The 25,006-nt window shown below is 43.0% G+C and overlaps 1 protein-coding gene across 1 annotated transcript in view; it reads right to left on the reverse strand.

Annotated features, from left to right (window-relative positions):
* The window catches only part of LOC126271868 (lysosomal acid glucosylceramidase-like), a 190,860-nt gene extending 166,206 nt beyond the window's left edge, over window positions 1-24,654 (reverse strand). The window contains exon 1 of the mRNA XM_049974208.1: window positions 24,551-24,654. The gene's annotated coding sequence lies outside the window, so the exon portion shown is untranslated. The remainder of the gene's footprint in view (window positions 1-24,550) is intronic.
* Between the last annotated feature and the right edge of the window lie 352 nt (window positions 24,655-25,006).

Raw genomic sequence — 25,006 nt, forward strand, 5'->3', positions numbered from 1 at the left:
GCAATCGGGGAACCCATCTTGCGGATAGCTTTCTCAAGTCCAAATGTTTATGGAAAATATTATGTACCCATTCATCCGAGATGCCAACAGTACTAGCAATCTCACACACCTTAACTGTTCTGTCATCCGTCACCGTATCATGGATTTTATCAATGATTTCTGGAGTCGTAACATCCACAGGGCTTCCAGAACGTTCAGCATCACTTGTGCCCACATGGACACTCCGAAAATTTTGAAACCACTTATAAAAATCAAAGGTGCAGAGTCACTGTAATGTTTACCAAGCTTCTATTTAGTCTCCTGATGCGTTTTGCCTTTCATAAAGTAATGTTTAATCACCACACGAAATTCCTTTTGTCCATTTTTTGACAATCAATCGACTTCCTTGATTCACACGAATGCCAAACACAGAGAAATAGACTAATATGGCTGAAACTTGGTGTGCGTTCTTTCCAAAGATGCTACTAACTACACTTGACCTCGAAATGCGCTGGTGGTGCCATCTCTCGGACTTTCCCCGGACTTTTCAAACGCCTCTCGTAGAAGTGTGGTGCTACAGAAAAATGTTGAGAATTAGGTAGTCTGATAAGGAAAGGAAACAGTACGTTCTCCTCAGAATTGCAGAAGAAAGGAACATACAGAAAACACAAAAAGAAGGGACGGGATGATAGGCTATCTGTTACATCAGGGAATAACTTCCATGGCGCTAGATGGAGCTGTAAAAAAAAAAAAAAAAAAAAAAAAAAAAAAAAAAAAAAAAAAAAAAAACAATCAGAAGGCTGATGAATAATAAAAACAAAAGGAGGGGGGTGGGGGTGGGCAGTTTCACACTCCAAGTGTAAGAGAGTGTCCTGAACCTGTGTCTGCTCCTCTACCCTCTTCGGCTAGGCCGTTAGCAGACGAAGGTGACTTCTCATACTGGAATTCTTATGACATCATTGCTGTTATTTTTATTCAAAATTAAAGCAGTGGCTAAGATCTAATCTGAGAACATGGACATTTGATTAGGTTGGTGCATAAATTCATAGCATTTCCTTTTTTTTGCATGTTGAAATTCCGGTTGCTATGGGTTTATTTATCGATTGTCATCTTTTATTTGTAGTCCACTGTCGCTATTTTAAATATTGTCAGTTTGTCATTTGGAGATTCAGTAAAGCTTTGGACGATAGAAAATCGAGCATCAAATGGAAAAATCAGAAAGTTTTCCAAAATATTCTTCTGTTTGATTTCGGTAGAGGGGTGACAGCAGCAGGGACAACCAGAAACATTCCCACCATGTATGGGGATAAAGTCATTGGACAGTTCGCGGCAAGAAATGATTTTCTCGTTTTAAGGAGGATCGTTTTGACGTTAGTGACTCTCCACGTTCGGGAAGACCTTCGAGGTTCGATGAAGATCGTTTAACCCTTTTAATCCTCAATGATCCACGTGAGAGTATTCGAGAACTGACATATGTGATGAACTGTGATACTTTCATCATCGCGCGACATTTACTTCCAATGGTGAAGGTTCAAAAATCGGTTGTATGGGTACCGCACGCTCTAAGCCAGAATCAGAGAAATCGGCGGGTGCTAATAAGTGCATCTCTGCTTGCTCCTCATCAACTAGTTAGTAAACAGCACCCACCATTCCTATCATGTATCGTAACTGGTGACAAGAAACGGTGTCTTTATACAAAAATAAGGAAAAGAAAGGAATGGTGCAACTCCCTGTACAAAGACCTACGGGTATCCACAAGAGGTAATGTTATGGATCTGGTGGAATTACTACACCGAGGTGTAACCATCACTGCTGACATTTATTGTCAACAACTGAAACACGTTGTAGACGCAGTCCAAGAACAACCAGGAAGACTGCGTGAGGTAATGCTACTCCACGATAAAGCCCGTCCGCTTTCGGATAGACTGACAAAAAACGCTACAAGGGGCTTGGCTGAGACGTCATTCCGCAACCAACTTATTAACCTGACCTTCCGCCCTCAAATTTTCACGTTTCCTGCTATCTATCGAGAAACCTTCAAGGAAATTCCTTTCCGGATGGAAACGCGCTTCCCACAGGGCTCGACGAGTTCCTCGCCTTAAAATCACATGATTCCTGCGGTCGCCAAATGTAAAAGTTACCCCAGCATTGTTAAACTGTTGTAAATAATGAAGGAGAATATATTATTGATCACTGAAGTCCGTGTTACATGTATCTGTGGCATTTATTAAACTAATGCACAAACATAGTATGTACACTATTGGCCATTAAAACTGCTACACCACGAAGACGACGTGCTACAGACGCGAAATTTAACCGACAGGAAGAAGACACTGTGATATGCACATGATTAGCTTTTCAGAGCTTTCACACAAGGTTGGCGCCAATGGCAACACCTACAACGTGCTGACATGAGGAAAGCTTCCAACCGATTTCTGATACACAAATAGAAGTTGACCGGCGTTGCCTGGTGATACGTTGTTGTGACTCCTCGTGTAAGGAGGAGAAATGCGTACCATCACGTTTCCGACTTTGATAAAGGTCGGATTGTAGCCTATCGCGATTGCGATTTATCGTATCGCGACATTGCTGCTCGCGCTGATCGAGATCCAATGACTGTTAGCTGCATATGGAATCGTTGGGTTTAGGAAGGTAATACGGGACGCCATGCTGGATCCCAACGGCCTCGTATCACTAGCAGTAGAGATGACAGGCATCTTATCCGCATGGCTGTAACGGATCGTGCAGCCACGTCTCGATCCCTGAGTCAACAGATGGGGACGTTTTGCAAGACAACAACTATCTGCACGAACGTTTACAGCAGCATGGACTATCAGCTCCGAGACCATGGCTGAGGTTACCCTTGACGCTGCATCACAGATAGGAGCGCCTACGATGGTGTACTCATCGACGAACCTGGGTGCACGAATGGCAAAAAGTCATCTTTTCGGATGAATCCAGGTTCTGTTTACAGCAGCATGATGGTCGTATCCGTGTTTGGCGACATCGCGGTGAACGCACATTGGAAGCGTGTTTTCGTCATCGCCATACTGGCGTATCACCCGGCATGATGGTACGGGGTGCCGTTGGTAACACGTCTCGGTCACCTCTTGTTCGGATTGACGGCACTTTGAACAGTGGACGTTATATTTCAGATGTGTGACGACCCATGGCTCTACCCTTCATTCGATCCCTGCCAAACCCTACATTTCATCAAGATAATGCGCGACCGCATGTTGCAGGTCCTGTACGGGCCTTTCTGGATACAGAAAATGTTCGACTGCTGCCCTGGCCAGCACATTCTCCAGATCTCTCAGCAATTGAAAACGTCTGGTCAATGGTGGCCGAGCAAGTGGCTCGTCACAATGCGCCAGTCACTACTCGTGATGAACTGTGGATCGTGTTGAAGCTGCGTAGGTAGCTGTACCTGTACACGCCATCCAAGCTCTGTTTGACTCAATTCCCAGGCGTATCAAGGCCGTTATTACGGCCAGAGGTGGTTGTTCTGGGTACTAATTTCTCAGGATCTATGCACCCGAACTGCGTGAAAATGTATTAACATGTCAGTTCTAGCATAATATATTTGTCCAATGAATACCCGTTCATCATCTGCATTTCTTCTTGGTGTAGCAATTTTAATGGCCAGTAGTGTATTACATTTCACGTTTATTTAACTTATGGAAAAACGCACTAACCTAGTATATACGTATGTAACATTACCGCTAGGATAGACAAATCGTCCAGCTGTAGATTGTTGCTGCTAAGTGACTCACGCTTGCACCTGATTTATTTGAGCTGTTGAAAAATATCAGTTTCATTGCCTACAAGGATTCTAGTGTAATGTCTTTCGGTGGTTGCACATGAACTTTATAACAAACAAAAATTAAATTAAACTTATCGTTGCTGCACGGTCCAATATCATGAACTGTGTTCGACGTCAACGTGTAATAACCACTCACAGACGGAACGTGGCAGTACTAGCAGTGGAGTGTGTATAAAGCATGTCTAGGGAGGATTCAGGCAACAGAGCAGTTGTAATTCGGAAGCGAAGCTATTTATTTAATGTGCAAAAGAGGATGGCCGTTTGCTTTCGTACCAAGGGTGGAAGTATTTCTGAAACGGCTAAGTCTGTAAGTTTTCGCTTACCACTGGTTTTAAACTATGTCATGCATGGCAAAATGGCGCTTTCTAAAACTGGCGCCGAGGCAATGAGGTTCACCACAGCTCATAGATGACAAGGGCAGGCGACGGCTGCGGCGATGTGTACGGACGAGTACAAGTGCAACTGTTCAACAATTGACCACCCAGATGATCCAAGAGGGTATTGACAGTGTGTCGACAATCACTGTTCAGCGAGCGTTGCTGTGTATGGAGTTTTGCAGCGGGTGCCTGGTTCATGTACCCATGCTGACCACTGTTCATTGGCAACAAAGGCGTGAATTTGCACTCCAGTGCGTCAACTAGATGTCCACTGATTGGCAACAGGTGGCCTTTTGAGATGAACCACGTTTTGTGCTCCATTGAGCAGATGGCCATTGGCGTGTATGATTTCAAACATCTGAGAACAGACACTCTTTAGAATTCGTTATGGTCTTTGCAAAGTTTTCGTTACCTGGGTGATCTTGTCATTCTGGAAGGCACAAAGGATCAATGGAAGTAGGAGGTGCGACAATAAAGTAATGAGACTGATTTTATTTGCAAGATGTGGCAATCCTGCAGGCTTGCGTAGGCACAATATCTTTGACCTTGGTCTATAAGCTGCTTCTAGACCAAGCAGCACATCGATGCAACTGCTCAGTCGTGAGTTGTGATGTAAAAAGGTAACACGTGTTTGTGTCTCTCGTCACGGAAATGGAACCGCATAATATTGCGCAATGGTATGCCATTTCTTTTTGCGTTAAATTGTGTGAAAACGAGATGACAACTTACAGTAAGCTTTATAATGCTTTTGGAGAAGAGGTTATGTCAAGAGCTCAAGTTTTTCATTAGCATAAAATGTTTAGTGAAGGCAGAACGAATGTTGAAGATGAAGACTGCAGCGGACGACCTTGCATGCTTGTGTGCTTTTTTGATTCCAAGGGAATTGTTCATAAAGAGTGAGTGCCTCCTGGACAAACAGTTAACCAATATTACTACAAAGAAATTTTAGAAAGACTTCGTAAAAGAGTTCTTCGTGTCCGTGTCAACATTGCTGATTACTGGATTCTGCATCACGATAATGTGCCATCCCATACTGCCCTGTCAGTGCAGCAATTTTTAACCTCAAAACAAATTTCAGTACAACCACAGCCACCTTATTCATCAGATATCGCTCTGTGCGACTTTTTTCTATTTCCAAGAGCCAAACGGCGGTCAAGGGATACCCATTTTCAAACAACACAAGATGTCCAAAAAGCTGTGACGAGGGCCATGGAGGATATTGCAGAAGATGAGTTCCATAAATGTCACCATCAATGGCAGAAGCGATGGAAAAAGCGTGTGCAATCAGAAGGGAACTACTTTGAAGGAGACAACACTAAACTTGACTAAAACGGTAAGCAACATTTTTTTTCACATCAGTCTCATTACTTTATTGTCGCACCTCGTATGCATCTTTCCTTGGGGACCATGTCCACCCCTACATACTCTTTGTTTTCTCTCGGCACGATGGCATCCACCAGCAGGACAATACAACACGTCACCCAACTTGCATTGGATGTGCGTAGGTCGAAGAGCTCTAGGAAGAGTTTATCGAATTGCCGTGGCCACCAAACCCCCAGATTTAAATCCAAACGGAAATCTGTGAGACCACGTCGGTCGAGCTGTTTGCACCATGGCTCCTCAGCCGACAAACATAACGCAGCTGATCCCGGCACTGGAGTTGACTTGGCTCCATATCCTCGTCGTTATCTTCCAGAACCTAATTCACTCTCTTTAATGCACGCCTCGCAGTGGGTGGTTGCTCAGCCTTCTGACGGGTGGTCACACTAATGCCACTGGACAACGTATGAGTATTACACATGAATTTGAGCCAGAATTTCACCATCTTTTTTTGCCGCGGCCCTTGATTTTAGTATTATTTGCATTTATTGAATGAAATGGTCAACAGTAGCATTATTTACTATTATCTGTTTTAAACCTGATGCGAATTAAAATTCATTAGAAAGCTATTGTAGTCTGTTATATAATACTATCGTTCATATTATTGTTTTGCAATGCAATTTACACTAAAACGCTTTGCTTTACATTCCAAAAGAACACGCCGACTTGCAACTCAGATTTTACTGCTTTAACAGAAATTATTTAGTTATTTTCCGATAGTGCTATTCAAACGCCGTCTTTGACACTTTGTCATTTAAGACAGCTAAAGACATTTGGAAGTTATTAGTTTTTAAAGGAATTAAGTATAAACGAATCTTCCATCGTCCATATCCAAAGTACTACTACATCTATAAAGCGGGTGTTTTGACGTGCTATAATTAATTAATGTATTTTCGTGTTAGTTAAAGTATTGTGGAAAATTGTCAGAAATTGTTAAGGACATGTAACTATTTTCCTCTTCTTATTTACGAGTCTTCTAGTAACACCACAAACTAATGACACTGCAACGCCTATTTGTATAAATATCGTGTCGTGGAAGGTTAATAGTAATGCATCGGCTTTTCACTATTAAAGCAAACATTTACGGGATGGTCAGAAAGAGTCTGAAAAGTTTATAAGGGCGTTTCAGGGTTGGTTGTGACGAAAAATAATTACTAATAAAAAATGCCTTACGTTGCGCCGTTCCCGAGTTATTTGGCATGGAAGCTAGCCTGTCAGGCCGTTGTGTGCTCAAATTCAAGAGGCCCGCCAGAGATAGTGTCGCCAAACGTGTTCAACATTTGGTTTCCTAAAACCGATCAAGAGAGCGACTCAAAAATTGGACACGGGATGGTAATAAGGACTGGACCCGAGCCAAAGGCTGAGCAGTCTCGTGCGCTATCATCTACGCTATGAGAACAACTGACAATGACAACAATAATTGTATCAGGCGGCCACTTTAAATTTGCGCGTGCAGTGGCCTGATTCTACACCGGTCCTCCACAGTCCTGGTAGTCTGACTAATATATGACATGCCACAGCTGCAAAGAATACGGTAGACTCCCAGCTTACGCAAACCAAGATCATCCTGTACGGAACCTAAAAGGGCGCTGATCTTAGATGACGGTCTAAAAACACAGTTACTGTCATACTTCCGCAAAATACGACCAATCCTGTTCGAAACGCTCCCTGCGTAGGGTAAAAGGGTGAGGGACTTTGGTGTCATCTGGGTATTACCATAATTCGCCCGGTGCACAGTTGGTCGATAGTGCAACGCACGTCTGATCTTCCTCTATAACCACTCTGACGAAAAGTGACTTGGAGCTGACAAACTAACAGGGTTCGAGATTACATGGGCCCTGTGAGCCAGGTACGATGTACTCCTTCACGTTGAGCTGGATTGCGACAACTGTCAGCCTGCAGATACAAATCAGTGGTGTTAAGCTTCCTATAAACGGAATGTCTCAACGTACCGTCGACCTTCCTCCTGACCAACATGTCAAGGAAGGAAAGACAGCCATTGTTTCCCACCTCCATTGTGAAACAATAATTCCAGTGGACTGAATTGAGATGTTCTGAAAAAAACCCTCAGATTCTCCGAGTCATGAGCAAAACAACCAAAGTGACGTCTACATATCTCAGAGAACACCAAGGTTGCAAAGCCACCGACTCAAAGGTATGTTCCTCGAAATCTCTCATAAACAAATTGGCAATAAAAGGTGGCAAAGGACTTCCCATCGCAACTCCTTCACTCTGCTCGTAGTACTAGACACTGAGTGAAAAGTTAGTAGAAGTCAGCACATGTCGAAATAGGTAACTCAGCACGAAACCTAATATCAATAAACAGTAACGAATCAGACAGAACAACACGAGTGAAGAGAGAGATCACAACAAAGCTTATTAGAATATCATAGTCATTCAGACGTGAGAAATCCTTCTAGTTCTCAGTGTAGTGCTCACACCGACATACTATAGAGCCCAACAGTTAGCAAGGTGTTTTGCTACACGATTTGTCGGAGCACCTACGTTACAATCGGACGAAAAGGAAACCCTTCCTTGTGGGCCTTAGGGAGGCCATACAGCCTACGGGGGAACAGCACAGCAGGAATTGAGACTCTTGATAGTCTTCTGCGGCCGGCCGCAGTGGTCTCGCGGTTAAGGTGCTCAGTCCGGAACTGCGTGACTTCTACGGTCGCAGGTTCGAATCCTGCCTCGGGCATGGATGTGTGTGATGTCCTTAGGTTAGTTAGGTTTAATTAGTTCTAAGTTCTAGGGGACTGATGACCACAGATGTTAAGTCCATAGTTCTCAGAGCCATTTGAACCATTTGATAGTCTTCTGCGACAAGGAACTTCTCTTCAGGAGGCTATTAGTCTCCCTGTCAACACTTTTTGAGGAGTTAGCATCGGTCCTGCGACTCGCTGAATCAGACAGTAAACACTTCCTATTTTGAACATAATCCAGATTTTTCAAAACAATTGTAGCATTACCTTGTCAGCAGGTAAATAACAATGTGCGGATCAACTCGAAGTGAACGTCAAGTAGCTCCCACAGTTCCTTAATATTACTATTGGGTGGACGTGACTCAGTCAATACACGACATTTCTTCCTCCTAGCCTCCTCTGCTACATCAGAAGTTAGTTTATAAATAGCCTTTTCAACAGAACTAATACACTGAACTACTGACAAACGCTTGGGAGGCGGTGCAGTATTTAAACCTTTCCCTAGCACGAATAAAGCTGCGGCGTCAAAAGCTTTCTCCGTGAGACTTATCACAGGACGTCGAGATGCAGTATTAGACTCTGAGCGAGGGAATAGTTCAAATTTCACCAAACGCCGGGGCGATTAGAGAGTGAAATTCCCATCCGGATCGCGACCACGAAACTTCATCCAGGCAATCCCAAGAAAAAGGCGAAACTTTTGAAGCAATTATTAAATGAAGCCGAAATACTTCCTTGGAAAAAAAATCCAACTGTCGACGACTGTGATGGATCCTTTCGCGAACAAGAACTGGGCCAGTGTGTTTCTTGATGCGGTTGGCGGCAGGAGAATTAATATGATGCACAAATTGTCCAAGTTGCATCCCTTTATTTTCCTACCTTTTGTCGCATTGATAAATTATGATTGAATCCGTACCTGCCCCTGGAAAAAAAAATGTGTTTTTCTTTTCTCTTTTAAGATACGATAGATAGTGCTTAGTAGTAATAATCATTCCAGAACAAATCTTCGCTCTGTAGCGGAGTGTGATTCCGGCAGTCAAAGCGTTGTTCTATAATGGAAGACGAAACTGGGACCTTTGCCTTTTGCGGGCAGGTGCTTTACCGACTTTTTATCTCATGCTGTGTTCGTCAACATGCGTTTTTTCTTTTTTCTCCTCTTCTCTCTCTCTCTCTCTCTCTCTCTCTCTCTCCTTTTCTTTAATAATGTCAACTCTCGAAATTAAACCTCTTCATGTTTAAATGGAAAAATGAACATAAAACCCTTCTTAGGCATTATGATATTCTTTGTGGCCAAGTGAAGACTATTAGCACCCCTTCTCGTCCGTCCTCGTTGAAATCCAACTTGGTTTCTCGTCAGTGGAAACCAATTAAAATGATTAAAAATTTTGGAAACGCTCAACATTTTTTCAGCCTCAACTTTGTCACATGATCCAATGTTGCTGCTGCAGGTGGGACTGAAAGTCCAATGTGTTCAGTGTAGTTGCAGTTATTGAGTAGTGAGTGAAATGAACCACGTGCTAAATATACGACTGGTGTTTTGTCCCTAGGAACGTGTGCCAGTTCGTTGGAAAGCGATGTTCATTGTGGTACGCCTTGTTCTGGTCATTAAAGCAAATTTCTTCCCGTTGTAATGGTAGTTGAATTACGTAACCATTACGGCACCTCAACTTAACCTCTAGATACCTGCAATATTCTACTGTGTTTCTGTAAAGTAGTTGACATATTTCTGAGACAACATTCAGATTTGACTTCATTAATGTAGAGGCACTTCGATACATCGATATGTTTATATTGCAATAATATTATTCTTATGTGAATTCTCTCTTTTGTTACTATGATCTTTGACATACTTGTAACTCTGATTTTTGGGCGCGTAAGCAGTTAGAGAGTCCTACCTTGAGAAAGTAGAGTCTGGGACGTCATGTTGAAAAGACGCATATTGTAGTCAGCTTATAAAATGAGAACTTTAACAGTGCGGAAGACGTTTTCAAGTACGTTTTGTATTGTGAAGTGATGTTTTGTGTGTTACGTGATATTGCAGCAGCAGTAATAAAAAAGAAGTGTAACTTAAATTCGGAGTGCTGATTACTTTTTTGCATCACCGTTGTCCTGCAAAAGTGTAATCTTCAAGAATGGTTTGTGAAGCGCATCTACAAAACTTTTGAATATAGCAGAATAAAACCTAGGCCTCTTTGCATCCGAGCTTGGAATAATCACCACCTAGATTTTCTACGATTGAGCCATGATTTTACAACGAGACCAGCGTAGGAAACACGAAAAGATGAGTGCCTAGTTTATTCATTATTACATGAAATGAATTTATTAACTGTGCTCTAATGACACCTGACACATGATAACTATGTTGTTGCCCGAAAATGCAGTGTTTAGCAGCGTGAGAAACACCACAATCATTATTAAATTTTGAGCTTTGCTGTGGTAGGATTGTTAGACCGTCCACGACCAAATTCCATTTTGATCTGAACAAATGAATTTATGTGCGAGGGTATACTGTAACCGACATTTTCTGCAGAGAGGATTTGGTGTTAGATTGATGTAGTGGCTTCACTCTAGCTGGAACCTTATCATAGGTTACGTCCAACCAAGTGGCATTGACACCTGATTTTAGGAAGTTCTCATAAAAATTTCGCCACGCAGTGCTCCAGTCTCTCGCTGTGTAACTCTTGTAAAGTGGGTGTACTGGTGTACGCTGGAATGCGTGTTTGTATGAAGAAGCTGTGGAACAGTGGACAGATCGTTCCCCACGTAACTTGCCAGAATGAAATACGACTGTACATAATGTGGCGGGGTTCTGTTACAGGCAAGAATATTGGCACAGACATGTCTACTAGCCTAGAGGCATTGAACAAGGTTCTAGTTTCAGAATTTCTAGTAGTTAATAAGGAATTGAAACTAAATATGATTAAAATAATTGTATTGTATTGTATGTTAACTGGGGACTTAGGAACTACGGAGAGACTCCGTCCTCGCCGCAGGCGCAGTGGTCCACAACCCCACGACGACTACCGAAGTCCACTTCACCCCTCCGCTGCCCCACACCGAACCCAGGATTTTTGTGCGGTTCGGCCCCCGATGGACCCCCCCCCCCCCCCTCCAGGGAACGTCTCACACCAGACGAGTGTAACCCCTATGTCTGCATGGTAGAGTAATGATGGTGCACGCGTACGTGGAGAACTTGTTGGCGCAGCAATCGCCGACACAGTGTAACTGAGACGGAATAAGGGGAACCAGCCCGCATTCGTCGAGCCAGATGGAAATCCGCCTAAAAACCATCCTCAGACTGTCCGGCTCAACGGACCTCGACACAAATTCATGCCGGGGACCAGGCGCTCCTTCCCGCCTGGAAAGCCGTGCATTAGACCGCGCGGCCAACCGGGCGGGCATTTAAATGATACTGAAACAGGCTAGAAAACTGTGCAAACCCAAACCGTCGTCAGAAATGGATGTGGCTGCCGTTAGAAATGGTAACTTAAAAATGTTATATTGTTTCAAATGGTGAATCCGCGTATGCTTCTGCTGGATGTGCCGTCTAGCGCGTTTCAAGAACTGGTTCCGGAGCACCGCCCGTCGCGTTGTCCCAAACGATATGCATTACGAACATATCTGAGTTGGTTGTTGCAAACTGTCCGACCGTGACTGCAATGTATCTTTGACTGTCGAGGTGTTTACTGCTTGTTGCCTTGACGTTGCCAGTGCCAGTTCTGTTATAATCTTCAGCTTTACTACAAATTTGAGCTTGACTGTGAAGTTATGTTTCAATATTCCTCGTTCCCACTGCGTTCAGGCTCATTGTATACAATCACGGTATTATTAAAAGCAACTGAATTACTTTCAGCTGATGTGGCATCGTTTGCTACGGCTTCTCCACCTACTCCTGATAAGTAGATCTACATATACATCTACATCCATACTCCGCAAGCCACCTGACGGTGTGTGGCGGAGGGTACCCTGAGCACCTCTATGGGTTCTCCCTTCTATTCCAGTCTCGTATTGTTCGTGGAAAGAATGATTGTCGGTATGCTTCTGTGTGGGCTCTAATCTCTCTAATTTTATCCTCATGGTCTCTTCGTGAGATATACGTAGGAGGGAGCAATATACTGCTTGACTCTTCGGTGAAGGTATGTTCTCGAAACTTTAACAAAAGCCCGTACCGAGCTACTGAGCGTCTCTCCTGCAGAGTCTTCCACTGGAGTTTATCTATCATCTCCGTAACGCTTTCGCGATTACTAAATGATCCTGTAACGAAGCGCGCTGCTCTCCGTTAGATCTTCTCTATCTCTTCTATCAACCCTATCTGGTACGGATCCCACACTGCTGAGCAGTATTCAAGCAGTGGGCGAACAAGCGTACTGTAACCTACTTCCTTTGTTGTCGGATTGCATTTCCTTAGGATTCTTCCAATGAATCTCAGTCTGGCATCTGCTTTACCGACGATCAACTTTATATGATCATTCCATTTTAAATCACTCCTAATGCGTACTCCCAGATAATTTAAGGAAATAATTGCTTCCAGTTGCTGACCTGCTATTTTGTAGCTAAATGATAAGGACTTTCTATGTATTACACTTGTCTACGTAGTCATAAAATAGAGGCTTTCGTTTGATTAGGTTGAGATCAGGACGGAATTTTCGTCTGAGGCAGTCCTATGTAAGGTGGTCTGTTTCACTACATACGAATCATGCTGATAGTTCCGTTAAGTATGTAATGTAGGCTTTATAGCCTTCAATATTCATTACAGACGGCATCGGGGTTTTTAACTTACATTTTGATAGATCTTATTCCATTTAGGACGAGGAATGAATAAAAGATCTGCCCAGACTTCGTGTCAAATTGCACGAACGTTTCCAGAAGGCTAAAATTTGAGTTTCATTACATCGTTTCGAATTACCGTTGGGATGTTAAAGTCACATGTATTTTCAAGCTGCTTTCGACTGGACTAACGGCAAAGTTAGAGACAAGCCTGTTGGTAATGTTAAATCGAAGTTACCATTACACTCGCGGAGTACTCGCTCGTACACTTAAGTTAGAGAAAAGCGTAAGATAGTACTCCGAGTCATTACCTTTAAGGTGCACACTGTCTACTAGATCTGTTGTTAGTTTCATGTAGGTAGTTACCCATTTCTGAGTTTTTAGAGCTGTTGTCCGGTCATTGTCTTTGGTGAATTCCACTTTCTTCCTGGGGTACGTTTTCGTTGTTGTTTGTACGAAGATAGCCCAGAAAGTAATGCAACCCATTCTTTTTCTTCAAAAATTATTTATTGAACGTAATGAGAATTACACACACGAAAGAATGGTGTTTTATCTACACGACCTATTTTTCCACGTAACCTCCATCCCGTTCTGTGGCCTTCATCGCTACCAATCCTTCTGCTGGTGGCGGAGCCAGTACTTCATTGTGTGAACCACCTCCTCATTGTCCTCAAAATGTCTTCTACGAATTGCATCCTTTAATGCTCGAAACAAGTGTAAGTCGTGTGGGGGGGGGGGGGGGGGGGGATCGGTCAGGGCTGTCAGCTATGACAGCCGTGGATGGTCTCCCCGACTGCTGCATATCGTGGAGCTCCGCCGAACAGCCTTCTGATGACCTCACCCTCAGCGACTAACTGTTTTTCTGTCGACAACAGATTTTCCATAGACTTTGCACAAGCGTTTGTGAATATTCCCCACAGTTTCTTTCTCTGCAGTGAGAAATTCAATGAAGGCCCGTTGCTTGTAACGTACATCATTTACAGACACCATTGTGAAACTGTCCTACAGCTACGACATCTGTCGGAAGCGACGGAAACTTGGCGTGCTCGTTCAGGAGACTTCAGATAGTACATACGTAACGTTTCACATTCGTAGAATTGTTTCCGGCTGAGAAAAAAAAAATACGGTGCATTACTTACAGGGCAACACTCGTATCTTTTCACACACTTAGGGAAGTGTAAAAACTATCGCTTTCTGCGTTGTTACGTAGTTGTGTAAAGGCGCAGTTCCATCGAGGCAATATGTGCCACGCTGCTGTGACTCATGTTACAACAAGCAGTTCGACCAAGGTGACGCAAGGCAGCATACCACATGCGGGTTTGTAGCATGCCGTAATTTTTTTGCAACCGCAAGCGCCGCCTGTCGATAAGAAAGGCGTGTTGCCGCTTGTCACTCGCTATCCAACTGTCGGGGGATCCATGAGGCTTGTTGAACACGACTTGGATTGGACAGTTGACAAAACGACTTCTTTTATTGCAGGTTATCGTCTTTTACCAGAGTTGTTGGACTTCAAATCATCTAATTTCGTGCACTTTTTGTAATAGCCCACTATTGTCAGTCTTAATGGTTCACAGAAATGGGATGTTTTTTATGCATGGATTATGTACATAAAACTGTGTGTAGGTACTTCAGATTACTTCCTTACATTACAAGAAATCGTATTTCCAGTCGCTGTGCACACGTTATTAGTGTGATACTGCCAAGGGACACGCCCTACATATGACGTGAAACACTACATACACTCAACTTATACTTCTTTTTCTTTGAAAGCTGACGTCCGTGGTCTACGATGCAAATTATCCAAGCCATTATCATTCTGGTTTACGCACCTCCATGATCCACGAACAGCATTTGCATCGCTTGCGTCGGTGTCAAATGTTCCTTGAGGTGAGTACAGTAGTTCTGAAATGGAGCATTTTCTTGAGGTTGTGCAAATAAAAGAATGCTGTAGTAACAATTTATGCATTTTCGCAAATAGGAACAACGTTTTTTTTTAATACAATCTGACACGGATGCTAACACTGCTATGTGAGTGCGTGAGATTGTGTAGTGGTAGAGGGAGGGCGGTATTGGAGCCCCTGCGGGTAATTTGGGCCTCCAAAGTGTCTAAAGAACAACACGGCACATTCCGTTGGTGAATGCATCAGTTACTGGAACTAACTATTAGTCCCTCCTGTAGAACGCCCTTACGCAGTAGGTTTTACTAGCGAACAGTGAGGTTGTCTTCTGTAAGATGGCTATTTTTTGATGATGTTATTGGATGTGCTCATATTTGAAGGAAAATGAGATATTTGAAGAATTGTGGTCAGAGAAACAGTTGTTAGGCAAGAGTATCTGTGTCTGCGATGGCAGCACGGTGGAGTCGTAGAATCTTTGACAGTCAGTAATGGAAAGCTGCGGTGTTCAGCAGGCGGGACTTTGCTGAGAGTAAGTGTAATGCATGGGTGCACTTCTGGTAGTATGTGAATAGCAGATTCATTACGAGGAGGAATGATGGCTCAGAATTGTGGCTGGATAGCATTCGGACATAAAAAAGGTTTTGAAGTGAAGAACAAGGTATTATTTGATGAGGTAAAAGTTTGTTTTTATTTTTGTAGACATTGTATTGTTGGTCCACTTCACCCCTGACACACTCAAGTTGTTGATAATTATTCTATTGATTGATCTGAGTTAATTTACTGTACGATGAAGTTATAAGATTAAATGAATTTTCATATTAGAGTCCATAATTGTTTTCTTTAATAAGTTCCTTCCTAACTGAAATTTCAGTACTTAAATGTCGAGTCATGTGTTTCATTGGCAATCTGTGTCAAGATTATAAACCCAATTTGCCTGGACCAACTGTAGTTAGTTTTTAGCAATTTTCTTAGCTGTTGCAATGTCTTGATGTGTTGCTGTTTCTGCCAGTATTTCATTTTGCATATGAGATTCATGATACATGATTGCTACGTTTTCTTTGCGCAATGTAAGTTGTCAGTTTTTTATTTTACCAGGGCCATATGTCAGTGCAGACATTTTTGTGTGTTTCAGGTTACATTCTTATTCAAGTTCATTACAGTCTTTATACAGTTACGTTTTTTTTCTCAACAGTTCGCACTGACCAAGTCTACCGAGCGTGGATTTATTGGTTTGCTTATTTATTTGTTTATGAATGAGATCAGTTTTCACACAGCCAGGATTCTGTTCAAGTTCAAGTAAGTGATGTGGTTTTGAGCTCATTTGCACATTTAGATTGTCAGTTAACATTACCAGGTTTGTATTTACGATAACATACACACAATAAGTAGCCGGCCGGAGTAGCCGAGCGGTTCCAGGCGCTTCATTCTGGAACCGCGCGACCGCTACGGAGCAGGTTCGAATCCTGCCTCTGGCATGGATGTGTGTGATGTCCTTAGGTTAGTTAGATTTAAGTAGTTCATCGTTCTAGGGACTGATGACCTCAGAAGTTAAGTCCCATGGTGCTCAGAGCCATTTGAGCCACACAATAACTAAAGGCTACTGACTTACACTTCTTTTTACAACCAAGAAATGTCGGCATTTGTAGCAACATTATTACAGTTATGCCTTTGTTAGTGCTCATTATAATATTTTCCTTCTACTGCACATACATCAAAGATTATGATCCAGTAGCCATATTGTAATTTATGCGTAAAGTTAGACGATGATAAGTTTTTGTACACAAACATGGCGGCGTTGGTATTAGAGCCACTTTCGTGCTGGCAATATGAGGCCCCGAAACAAAAGGGGCCCAAATTATAATCACTACGGCGTCTTTGTTCAATTTTGTATTGCAGTTGCCCCATACAGTATTAATGTGTAGAACAAAACAAAAAAAAGGGGAAAAACTTGGGATAAACAAGACATGATAAAAGTTTTACAGGCACTACTGGAGCAAAGAATGGGCGTAAAAAAGGCAGCAAAATCGTTTTCTGTGCCTAGAGGATCCCTAAAAAGGCTCTTTTGTCTTGATTTGCCTTTTGAAGAAGCAGTTTGTCGAAACATCGGAAGGAAGCCAATTTTATCTGTTGGTATGGAAGATTAACTTACTGAGTATTTAATTAGAATGGAATCTAAATTCTGTGGCCTCACAAGAGACGATGTGCGGCATTTAGCTTTCCAGTTAAGCGAAAAAAAAAAAAAAAGAAATCTCACATCCATTCAGTGGTGGAAGCTGCATGACGGGCCAGGTTCGACCATTTCGTGAACCGCCGCAAACATGTTCTGTCTATTTTGAAACCTTCAATAACTACACTTTTCGTGCTAAAGGTTTCATTAAGGAAGCTACAAACACATTTTTTACCAATGAGGTTGATAAACGTGTGCATCTACTTAATCGTATATTCAACATGCATGAAACAGTCATAGCCACCATGTAAGGCAAGGTTCCCCGAATGATCTTAAGAGGCGTAAAGTAGGTTGGTACTTTAAATGCTGTTGAGAGAGGGAGTCTCATTACTTTGGTGTGTTGTTTGAGTGACAGAGGAACTTTCATCCCACCACTAACGATTTTCCCGAGGAAAAACATGGTAGACATTTTAATGGAAGGAGTCCCACCTAGTGCCATTAGAAGATACCACCAGTCTATGTGAATTCAAGGGAATCTGTTAACAGACTGCTTCATTAAGAAGACCAAGCCCACAACAGAAGATCCTGCTCTCCTAATTCTTTACGGACATAACACTAACACACGCACAAAATATTGAGGTTGTTGAGCTTGTTCGGAATAATCACATTACGTTCCACTTAATACAACTCATAAAGTGCAACCCTTGGACAAGATATTTATGGGCCCATTGATGATGTCGTGTGACGACGGCCTCCCGACGGGTAGACCGTTCGCCTGGTGCAAGTCTTTCGATTTGACGCCACTTCGGCGACTTGCGCGTCGATGGGATGAAATGATGATGATTAGGACAACCCAGTCCCTGAGCGGAGAAAATCTCCGACCCAGCCGGGAATCGAACCCGGACCCTTTGGATTGACATTCCGTCGCGCTGACCACTCAGCTACCGTGGGGCTGGGGGGGGGGGGGCATGGGCCCATTAAAACGCTACTACAGTGAAAATATTCAACAATGGACGTGAAATAGTGACAAACTGCTGGGGCCATAAGACGTTTCAAAACTATTTGGCAAGGATGTGTCAGACTGTAAAAATTGCGGTTAGTGGTGTTAGACGGGAATTTACCCCGGCAGCAGACTGGTTTTTGGTGAAGCCGATTTTGCTTCCTGCGGGCGGAGTATGGCACAGTTAGATCTACAAAATCTCCGACGCAACAGTAGAATCCTGTCTTCCAATGATACAGTTGCTATTAATACTTCTGAAGAGGTGAAATCCACGAATTCAACTGTGGGTAACTTAAAGAATTCCGACCAATATAGTTTGCCATTTGCTAAGCATATAGGAGAAGCTGGTCCCTCCGGACTTTCTGGATCAGTGAAATCTAAAGTATCTATTTCACCAGGAGAGATCTGACCCATTCCGAAGCCCAGACAAAACTTGAGAAACAATGGCCCTAAGACTTTAAACTGCCTTAATAGCATCTCCATACAAACTGGCGTTAGTTATTGCAGAACAGAAGAGACCAGAGGAAGAATTTAGGAAGGAATCAAAGAAGAAAGACAGAAAATGAAAGTAAATGACATGAAAGAATCTAGAAAGGATTGTATAAGAGAAAGCATGACACCCATAAGTGAAGAACAATAAACAAAAATAAAAATAATTGCCACGAAGTCCCACAAGAGAAAAATACTTCTGTCCTCCAAATATTGTGATGATGAGTCATGTCTCTCGAACATATGCTCGGGTGAATCCAGTCCAAAGGCTTCGTTTGGTGTTAGCAAACCTGTCAATGACGTCTTTGCTTGCCTCTTTTGCGATATGTACAGAGGACTGTAGTGACGTACTGTCGGAGCAGTATATGCTCTTTGAAATGTGGGTCCCCGATGAGTATGCTGGTTGTCAGATTGACATTTATATGTGTGATTTTTGTAAATAGGTGAAGTGTTTTTCAAAATATTGAAGCTACATAAATATTGATAAACGTGATTTTCTTAAATAGAGTTAAGTGTGGGGACGATCTCCAAGTAGCATTCGACATTTTACACTCTTATAATTATATCTGATTTAACGAAACTGTCTTGTACTGATTTAATATTTTGAATTTATACCATGGGGCTCAAATTACGAGCACAGCCTTTTTATCGCAGATTGTAGAAGGTTCCTTGGGGTTCATAGTACCAGCACAACCCTTTTTCGCAGATTGTGCAAGATTCCAATAACAAATTCATTTTTTGCCCATCATTATTCCTAAAAAAATTATGATAAATATATCAAAGACAGGCCAGAGAACGTACACACCAACTCTTTAGTAAATAGTAAATAAATTGTAGCAATAGGTACGAAAAATCAAACTGGGGTCCCGTTATACCACTTCTTCCTCCACTGTTTTCTACAATAACCGCTTTCATGGTGGTCTGAAAGGGTTTCATAATGTGTTCCTGCAGGAGAAATGCATCAGCAGTCAGTGATACACATGGTGACACTTATTGCTTCCCAAACATGTTTCAGTACTACTCTGCGATCATTAGTAAGGTTTTTTTCCCCTAAGGATTTCTTTTATAACCTACTGTGGTGTTTGACGATATTCTATGTTGTATTTCGGTCCACGGCACGTCATCGTCATTGTTGTAGTAGTTTACAAAATTATATTGTCCCTTTTGTGTTAATAGCGTGTTCCTCATTGTTTGTTCAGCTGGTCAGCTCTAGCCGCAAAATTCATATTTTCGTCAATACAACTAAGTTCGTTCTGTATTTTGTTAAGTGGTTATCTGATTCAGAATGAAGGTAGTTAGTCGGCCAGCTAAGAGGAACAGGTCAGCACGAACAACTAATTAACATCAAAGGAGAAATATACACTCCTGGAAACTGAAATAAGAATACCGTGAATTCATTGTCCCAGGAAGGGGAAACTTTATTGACACATTCCTGGGGTCAGATACATCACATGATCACACTGACAGAACCACAGGCACATAGACACAGGCAACAGAGCATGCACAAAGTCGGCACTAGTACAGTGTATATCCACCTTTCGCAGCAATGCAAGCTGCTATTCTCCCATGGAGACGATCGTAGAGATGCTGGATGTAGTCCTGTGGAACGGCTTGCCATGCCATTTCCACCTGGCGCCTCAGTTGGACCAGCGTTCGGGCTGAACGTGCAGACCGCGTGAGACGACGCTTCATCCAGTCCAAAACATGCTCAATAGGGGACAGATCCGGAGATCTGGCTGGCCAGGGTAGTTGACTTACACCTTCTAGAGCACGTTGGGTGGCACGGGATACATGCGGACGTTCATTGTCCAGTTGGAACAGCAAGTTCCCTTGCCGGTCTAGGAATGGTAGAGCGATGGGTTCGATGACGCTTTGGATGTACCGTGCACTATTCAGTGTCCCCTCGACGATCACCAGAGGTGTACGGCCAGTGTAGGAGATCACTCCCCACACCATGATGCCGGGTGTTGGCCCTGTGTGCCTCGGTCGTATGCAGTCCTGATTGTGGCGCTCACCTGCACGGCGCCAAACACGCATACGACCATCATTGGCACCAAGGCAGAAGCGACTCTCATCGCTGAAGACGACACGTCTCCATTCGTCCCTCCATTCACGCCTGTCGCGACACCACTGGAGGCGGGCTGCATGATGTTGGGGCGTGAGTGGAAGACGGCCTAACGGTGTGCGGGACCGTAGCCCAGCTTCATGGAGACGGTTGCGAATGGTCCTCGCCGATACCCCAGGAGCAACAGTGTCCCCAATTTGCTGGGAAGTGGCAGTGCAGTCCCCTACGGCACTGCGTAGGATCCTACGGTCTTGGCGTGCATCCGTGTGTCGCTGCGGTCCGGTCCCAGGTCGACGGGCACGTGCACCTTCCGCCGACCACTGGCGACAATATCGATGTACTGTGGAGACCTCACGCCCCACGTGTTGAGCAATTCGGCGGTACGTCCACCCGACCTCCCGCATGCCCACTATACGCCCTCGCTCAAAGTCCGTCAACTGCACATACGGTTCACGTCCACGCTGTCGCGGCATGCTACCAGTGTTACAGACTGCGATGGAGCTCCGTATGCCACGGCAAACTGGCTGACACTGACGGCGGCGGTGCACAAATGCTGCGCAGCTAGCGCCATTCGACGGCCAACACCGCGGTTCCTGGTGTGTCCGCTGTGCCGTGCGTGTGATCATTGCTTGTACAGCTCTCTCGCAGTGTCCGGAGCAAGTATGGTGGGTCTAACACACCGGTGTCAATGTGTTCTTTTTTCCATTTCCAGGAGTGTATAAACGTTTTATTTTTAAGCTCTTGCCAATTTCGTATTAACTATGTTTAAAGCGACAAAATACTAATAAAAAACATCAAACTCAGTGATTACAAAAACAACAAATTAAGAAAAGTTGGTTAGAGCAGCTTGCTAATAGTTTGGTTGAAATGTTTTGGAAGGACACAAGAAAATCAAGAATTTATGGATCATATTCGACCGTGAAAGCAAAAGAACTGCAACAGTCAAAGAAAACTGGTAAATTACCTAAACATGAAGGAAAATGGTTAGCATATGGTCTACTGACTTTGATACATGACGGTTGATGTACCAAAGTAAAACATCGGCCATGAGCGAAGGGTAAGGCTCTGTGTTAAGTTCGTATTAGTGTGTTTGTAGCCTTCTCTGTACTTCAAGTTTTAATATCGAAATAAATATTTGGCGTGTATTTCATTATTTTCTGTTACTCGAGACTCCAACCGGCTACTGCAGTTGTTTACAAAGAAATGCTGCATTGTTCTGATGTTGCCTCATTGGAATTGACTGAGGCGCATGCTACGAGCAATCAGAGGTAACTCGTGGGCAGCAGCAACTTTGTAGCACGGCTTCATGAGAAACGTTAGTATTTGGCAACACTAGCCGACATACAGCATGCGACTTGAGGCATCGTGTCGCCTAGCGTTGTTGTTGTTGTTGTGGTCTTCAGTCCTGAGACTGGTTTGATGCAGCTCTCCATGCTACTCTATCCTGTGCAAGCTTCTTCATCTCCCAATAACTACTGCAACCTACATCCTTCTGAATCTGCTTAGTGTATTCATCTCTTGGTCTCCCTCTACGGTTTTTACCCTCCACGCTGCCCTCCAATACCAAATTGGTGATTCCTTGATGCCTCAGAACAACTCCTACCAACCGATCTCTTCTTCTAGTCAAGTTGTGCCACAAATTTCTCTTCTCCCCAATCCTATTCAATACCTCCTTATTAGTTATGTGATCTACCCATCTAATCTTCAGCATTCTTCTGTAGCACCTCATTTCAAAAGCTTCTATTCTCGTCTTGTCCAAACTATTTATCGTCCACGTTTCACTTCCACACATTGCTACACTCCATACAAATACTTTCAGAAACGACTTTCTGACACTTAAATCTATACTCGATGTTAACAAATTTCTCTTTATTCAGAAACGCTTTCCTTGCCGTTGCCAGTCTACATTTTATATCCTCTCTACTTCAACCATCATCAGTTATTTTGCTCCCCAAATAGCAAAACTTCTTTGCTACTTTAAGTGTCTCATTTCCTAATCTAATTCCCTGAGTGTCACCCGATTTAATTTGACTACATTCCATTATCCTTATTTTGCTTTTGTTGATGATCATCTTATATCCTCCTTCCCAGACACTATCCATTCCATTCAGCTACTCTTCCAGGACCTTTGCTCTGTCGGACAGAATTACAATGTCATCGGTGATCCTCAAATTTTTTATTTCTTCTCCAAGGATTTTAATACCTTTTCCGAACTTTTCTTTTGTTTCCTTTATTGCTTGCTCAATATACAGATTGAATAACATCGGGGAGAAGCTACGACCCTGTGTCACTCCCTTCCCAACCACTGCTTCCCTTTCATACCCCTCGACTCTTATAACTGCCATCTGGTTTCTGTACAAATTGTAAATAGCCTTTCGCTCCCTGTATTTTACCATTGCCACCTTCAGAATTTGAAAAAGAGTATTCCAATCAATATAAATGTCAAAAGCTTTCTCTAAATCTACAAATGATAGAAATGTAGGTTTGCCTTCCCTTAATCTTTCTTCTAAGATAAGTCGTAGGGTCAGTATTGCCTCACGTGTTCCAACATTTCTACGGAATCCAAACTGATCTTCCCCGAGGCGTTTCTTCGGTGGAATTCAGCTTTAATAATACTACGCGAGACGGCACGGGTAGTGTGTAACTTACAAACACATACTGCAGCGTGCTGGCCGCGGTGGTCTAGCGGTTCAGGCGCTCAGTGCGGAACCGCGCGACTGCTACGGTCGCAGGTTGGAATCTTGCTTCGGGCATGGATGTGTGTGATGTCCTTAGGTTAGTTAGGTTTAAGTAGTTCTAAGTTCTAGGGGACTGATGGCCACAGATGTTTTTTTTTTTTTTTTACTGTAGCATAAATAAGTAAACACGGTGCTACTGACCGTTACGGCTGCCAAGGCCGAACTTTTTGTAGATACACTGCAGGGTCCGAGAAACCGGGCAGCTTTATTCATAGTGTGGTCACTGGCACATCTGAACACGATCGCCTGTCACGTCTCCACATCGATTCAACTCACTGTGTTGAACCCCGGGTCACATGACAGCCTACTAACAGTTCTACACCACCCACGCCCCCCAAAGCGAGCAGTGCGCGTTTTTAAGAGCGCGACTAATATTTTATCCGATGAGCTTGCTGCACAAGCTGGCTGCAGTCTCGAAATTTTGTGCTAATGGAATTTGTCAGCTGCTTAAGGGGTACGATAACAGCTTCACTCATAATGGCGGTTATGAAGAAAAGTAACACAAACATGTAGATTTAGGATTGTTCTCACAATTTTCTTCTACTTTTTCAATATTTTATTTATAGCTACACTACCTAATCTGCAGTAGTGGCAGAAATAACGTCTAATGAACAAAAAGGAAAGTTAAAGACATTTACTAGAAATTGAAAAATGCTTACAAGTAAAATGAACAGCTGATAGTGTGTGACTTTAAACTCGCGAAATTGAAGTAAATGATTGGAGTTGTTGCTTTTGCACAGGCCTGCTGCAGCATCCAAACTGCTGTCTAGATTGTACTACTGTAGTAACTGAAGATCCATGTAATTTGCCAGCTGAAGATGGATGCAAACCCGAAATGCATATTGGCGTAAATAAAAAAACGCATTCAAAAGTGGCTGGTTGCCGTATTTTTTCAGTGAAATATGAAAAATGCTTGTTTTCACAAATTTTAATATGACTCATTTTAAAAACAGGAATGATAATTGCAACGTGCACCTGTCAGTAAGCAAAAAGGATGGCTTTTAGCGTCTCGGGTAGCACAAATGTCGATACAAATACAATTTTTAAAAAACCTACACTATAGCGTAGTACCTTCCGACTGAAACGATGACATAATGTTTTTTTCAGTATATAAAAACACAAACTAGGATTCTACTTGTATCTTCTGAGTTTCGGCGAGTGCACTTACTTGACAGCGGACTTGCAAGCCGTAATCGCAGCGGTTCAGTCTCCGTAGAGTGGCCGTTGACGAATGTGTGCGACAACGGAATCTGGCAATTTCTCATACCACACGATCCTTTCCCACGCGTAGAGAACCTCTTTAAAAGGCTGAGAACTATTGATAACGTGTTTGTTAAATGTTAGAAGTACTCGTTTACGCTCGTTTCTCGTTATCAGATACTACAGATCAGGTGAAGACGAGTTCAAAGTCTACCAAGTGTTTGTCAAGCTTATTAAGAGCTTTTAATTAACTAAAATGAGGTCGACGGAAACTTCTGAAGTGTTCTTTTGTTGCCGTTTTCAGTTAGAAGACTAGTTTTGGCGCTTTCCGCACTAGCCTACCCGGCGAGACTTTTCGTTTATTTATAATGACTTCACCCTGAACGCTTTTGCACCTGTTCACTACACCAACCCTAGCCTCCCT

This window comes from Schistocerca gregaria, chromosome 5, assembly GCF_023897955.1.
Source record: "Schistocerca gregaria isolate iqSchGreg1 chromosome 5, iqSchGreg1.2, whole genome shotgun sequence".
Lineage (NCBI taxonomy): Eukaryota > Metazoa > Arthropoda > Insecta > Orthoptera > Acrididae > Schistocerca > Schistocerca gregaria.